Below are 5,467 nucleotides of genomic sequence, written 5' to 3'. Positions count from 1 at the left end.
CGGATCTAAACCCCCTCGATCGATGTGGGGCCAGAGGACCCCTTTTCCCCGTACGAAACGGCCGGCTCACCATGGGCTCGACATCCGTGGGTCGGAGAGTTGAGCGCTTACGCGCGGCGGGACCTTATAACCTGCAGCGGCTGAGGAGCGAAGATTTCCAGGGTGGGCCCCCGGGGATGCCATACCCCGAGCAGCCAGTCGGCCCCGCTCCTAGCGCGCTGACGAGCAATGGAGTCTTCCCCGCGGCAGCCACCGCCCTCGCCTCGCCGTCGGTCGATGAAGAGCCGAGTTCGCCCTCCTCTGCTCGGGACTCGGAAACGGCCTGGCCTTCGCCTACTCCGTCGGGCAACTGCCTTCCGCCAGCCCCTTCCCTCGAATCCCCTTCTTCCATTTTAGACCCGATCAGGGGATTGGTCAGCCCAGCCCTGGGGTAGGAAGAGGGGTTGGGGTCGGTTCGGCTTCCGGTGCCCCCGCTCGGCCAAAGGTCCCCTCGCTTTGGAAGCAGAGGGTGCCGGGGTTATTTTCGGCTTGACGCCTAGTCCGGTCCCTGCCGGTTCCCGTGGAGGCCCGCGGTCAAAACCAGCTCCCCGGCTGTCGGAGCCGGAGCCCCGCAGCCCGAGCGGACGCACCGAGTCCCTCATGTAAGGGATAGCCGCCCCTACGGAACGGCCCGGACTGGGACCAGGCACCCCCAGGCGCCGAAGGGGTGGGTCGGCCGTGTTGCCGAAGCTTAGCCGGCGCTGATGACCGCAGCCCCTAACGATGCCCACAGGCGGGGGAGCCAAGGAGAGCACTAGGAAGACGTGGCGGGGTCGGACGGCTCAATTTCCAGGGTGGGACCCCGGGGGTTCAGTACCCCGGGCATCCGGTCGGTTTCGCCGGCGCGACCCCAAGCCTTCCACGGCCCCCTTCGTGGGTGCAGGGATACCGTGCAGGGTGCAGGCTTAGACGCCAATTCCCCAGAAGTTTTAGGGATAGGGTTTGTCCGGGCGCCACCGCAGCGACAACCTCGCAAGAAGCTCTCTTCCACAAAAGCACGGGCAACGTTCGTGTGCGAGTGTTGGTCTCCCATGGTCTACCGACTCCCCCGGGCGGCCCAAGCGTTACGCCCACGGCCGGGCCCTCGAGCAGGCGCACCCCTGGTGCCTCTCGTAAGGGAAGGCTACGGTCCTCAACCCCTCGTATGGCGGGGAGGGCGCATTTGAAACGCTAAAGGACGAGCCCTGTTCGGGACCTGGCGGGGATCCGCGGATTGGCGAGAGGGATGGGTCTGCCGTTGGTCAGAGGGGACGCACCCCTGGGACGCAGTTTGGCATTAGCGACCGATGGCCCATCTACGACCATGTACTCCGGGAGCGCCAAGGAGGACGCGGGTGGGCTTTGGGGGCAGACTCAATTTCCAGGGTCTGGGCGCCGGGGGTGCAATACCCTTAAGCGCTCATGTCGGTTTCGTCTGCCGCCCGCCTCTGGCCCGGCTCCTAGTGACGGGTGCTGTGAACGTGCGATCGTGCTTGCGGTTGAAGAGTTCAAAGGCTACCGCTGGGGATAACACGCCCGGGGAATTTAGAAACCCCCCCTCCGCTACAATCTCTGCTTCTGCCGGACTCGGAGGGGAGCCGCCCCGGGGGCGACCGCTCCCTCTCCTCTTCCGCGGCGTGCCGCGCGCTTCGCCGTCAGCAGCGGAGCGAACCTTTTTCTCGGTCCGCAGCTCTTCAGGCGTAGGCGGGCAGCGCTAACAGGGTACACTGGGGACCACTCGACCGCAACCGCTCCTCCGACCGACGAGCATACCTACCGCGGATACGCCACGGTGGGTCTAAGCCTCGTCGCCGCCGCGAGGAGCAGGCGGGAGCCGTCCCTTTTCGTGCTGCGGAAATAAACCGTGGACACAGAGGTGTGTCTGCGCTCTCCGACCGGGCGGGGGGCGATTGGACTTGCCCGAGGGACACTAGGCGAGGCGCTGCCGCGGGAGCCGGAGCTCCGCGCTGGACGCTGCCGCCGCCGCCGCCGCCCCCCACCCACGGTACGGTGGAGTACGCCCGTTCCATACGCTTCGTAGCAAACCTCAGCCGAAGCAGAGAGTCCTACCGCTGTGGCAGGAGCGGGGCCGTGCGAGGACCACACTGGCACCGCGCTACACAACCTTAGGCAGAGGACCACAGCCGCTCACGGGGAGCGGGGGATTGATGCGCGACCAAGACTGAGGCTAAGGAACGCTTTACCATAAACCGGCCGGGGCCAATACCCCTGACCGAGCAAAGTGCCCTGCCCGCCGGATCGCGCTGTGTCAGATCGATCAAAAGAGCGGAGAGCCGAGACTCTACCGCTGGGAGTTTGTGGAGAACGGCCTGGCTTGCGTCCCGTCCTCCCGCCCTCGACCTCACATGGCTAGCCTCACCCGCCGGGAGCCACCCCATTGGGGACCGTAGGGCGGAGAAGGGGTCTCCGCGTCCGGAATTTACTTGTGGAGAACGGCCTGGCTTACGTCCCGTCCTCCCGCCCTCGACCTCACATGGCTAGCCTCACCCGCCGGGCGCCACCCCATTGGGGACCGTAGGGCGGAGAAGGGGTCTCCGCGTCCGGAATTTACTTGTGGAGAACGGCCTGGCTTACGTCCCGTCCTCCCGCCCTCGACCTCACACGGCTAGCCTCACCCGCCGGGCGCCACCCCATTGGGGACCGTAGGGCGGAGAAGGGTCTCCGCGTCCGGAATTTACTTGTGGAGAACGGCCTGGCTTACGTCCCGTCCTCCCGCCCTCGACCTCACATGGCTAGCCTCACCCGCCGGGCGCCACCCCATTGGGGACCGTAGGGCGGAGAAGGGGTCTCCGCGTACGGAATTTCTTGTGGAGAACGGCCTGGCTTACGTCCCGTCCTCCCATGGCTAGCCTCACCCGCCGGGCGCCACCCCATTGGGGACCGTAGGGCGGAGAAGGGGTCTCCGCGTCCGGAATTTCTTGTGGAGAACGGCCTGGCTTACGTCCCGTCCTCCCGCCCTCGACCTCACATGGCTAGCCTACCCCGCCGGGCGCCGCTCCATTGGGGATACGGTACGGCAAAGCGCGACGCCGCACGATGCCAACACTTTGTGCAAAAACCTGGCAGAGTCGACCAAAACCTCGCTTCTTTGACCGGTATTTTTGATGCTTTTCTCTGCCGCCGAAGGTGCACTGAGGGTCGGATCGCCCAAAATTTTACCGGTCGTTTTGGTCTGCGGTTCTTCCGAGAGGTGCCCGCCTGACAGTTCTTTTTCAGCAGCCTCCGAAAGGCCATCCAGCGGGCAAGCCAGGGGTTGGCAGCCGCCGGCGGTGAGCCTTCCCGGCCGGGGCAGACGGCTCCGACCGCAAAATTTTTCGACTTTCGCCGAGGCCAAAACCCCATGCACTTTTAAAGCCTGCCCGCAGCGCCGTCTCCTGTCAGACGTCCCTTGCCGCCTGCGGTGGTCCTCGCCCGGCAGAGAGAAGCCGGAGTCGCCCCCTCTCCGGTTCTTTTTCACCATTCCGGAGCTCTGAAATCTGCCGGACACCGAGTGACCGAGGACGCTTCCAGGAGGGCGGCAGCGAGAGGCAGAGTGCCACCGGTCGGGTCGCCGTTCTCCACACTTTGAAAATTTTTCGCTTGTTCTGGTGGGATGGAGAGAGAGCGTGGCTTATGCGCCCTCTGCCCCGCGGTCCGCCCTGGCTGGCCTTACGCCGGTGGTTCGCCAGGCCACCGGCACCTTGTACGGCGGGGACGGCGTGGCTTATGCGCCCGTCAACCCACCTACTCGCCCCGGCTAGCCTTTTACCCGGAGGGCGCCACGCTCCGGGTACCAGTGAGCGGCACGAACCCAGTCATACCATGCCGCTCACCTCGCGCCCTCTCCGGCCTCCGCCGCGGAGACCTCCCGCTAGGACCTGCGGGGGGCGATTTCTGCCAAAATCTACAAAGTCCCCGATGGTTAAGGACGTAGACTGTTGAGCGGGACCTACACACTCTTGTAGCCGATGGGGCTCGCCATTTCCGCAGAAAATGGACCACCTCCCGCAGAGGAACATGAAATGCCCCTTCCCGCGGGACCCGAAGGACCGCTCTGTCCGAGCAGGCCTCCAGGACCACGGCACGCAAAAGCGACTCAGTCCCGCTGGCATTACGGATCTGACTTTGTGCAAAAACCAGGCAGAGTCGACCAAAACCTCCCTTCTTTGACCGGTGTTTTTGTTGCTTTTCTCTGCCGCCGAAGGTGCACTGAGGATCGGATCGCCCAAAATTTTTACCGGTCGTTTTGGTCTGCGGTTCTTCCGAGAGGTGCCCGCCTGACAGTTCTTTTTCAGCAGCCTCCGAAAGGGCATCCAGCGGGCAAGCCAGGGGTTGGCAGCCGCCGGCGGTGAGCCTTCCCCGGCCGGGGCAGACAGCTCCGACCGCAAAATTTTTTCGACTTTCGCCGAGGCCAAAACCCCATGCACTTTTAAAGCCTGCCCGCAGCGCCGTCTCCTGCAGACGTCCCTTGCCGCCTGCGGTGGTCCTCGCCCGGCAGAGAGAAGCCGGATTCGCCCTCTCACCGGTTCTTTTTCACCATTCCGGAGCTCTGAAATCTGCCGGACACCGAGTGACCGAGGACGCTTCCAGGAGGGCGGCAGCGAGAGGCAGAGTGCCACCGGTCGGGAAGCCGGTTCTCCCACACTTGAAATTTTTTCGCTTGTTCTGGTGGGATGGAGAGAGAGCGTGGCTTATGCGCCCTCTGCCCCGCGGTACGCCCTTGGCTAGCCTTACGCCGGTGGTTCGCCAGGCCACCGGCACCTTGTACAGCGGGGACGGCGTGGCTTATGCGCCCTCTGCCCCGCGGTACGCCCTTGGCTAGCCTTACGCCGGTGGTTCGCCAGGCCACCGGCACCTTGTACGGCGGGGACGGCGTTGCTTATGCGCCCGTCAATCCACCTACTCGCCCCGGCTAGCCTTTTACCCGGAGGGCGCCACGCTCCGGGTAGCAGTGAGCGGCACGAGCCCAGTCATACCATGCCGCTCACCTCGCACCTTTTCCGGCCTCCGCCGCGGAGACCTCCCGCTCTGTTCTGCGGAGAGCGATTTTGGGCAAAATCTACAAAGTCCCCGATGGTTAAGGACGTAGACTGTTGAGCGGGACCTACACACTCTTGTAGCCGAAGGGGCTCGCCATTTCCCGCAGAAAATGGATCACCTCCCGCAGAGGAACATGAAATGCCCCTTCCCGCGGGACCCGAAGGACCACTCTGTCCGAGCAGGCTTCCAGGACCACGGCACGCAAGAGCGACTCAGTCCCGCTGGCATTACGGATCTGACTTAGTGCAAAAACCTGGCAGAGTCGACCAAAACTCCCCTTCTCTGACCGGTATTTTTGTTGCTTTTCTCTGCCGCCGAAGGTGCACTACGGGTCGGATCGCCCAAAATTTTTACCGGTCGTTTTGGTCTGCGGTTCTTCCGAGAGGTGCCCGCCTGACAGTTCTTTTTC

This window comes from Engystomops pustulosus, unplaced genomic scaffold, assembly GCF_040894005.1.
Source record: "Engystomops pustulosus unplaced genomic scaffold, aEngPut4.maternal MAT_SCAFFOLD_495, whole genome shotgun sequence".
Taxonomy (NCBI): Eukaryota; Metazoa; Chordata; class Amphibia; order Anura; family Leptodactylidae; genus Engystomops; species Engystomops pustulosus.
This window is presented reverse-complemented; position numbering follows the sequence as displayed.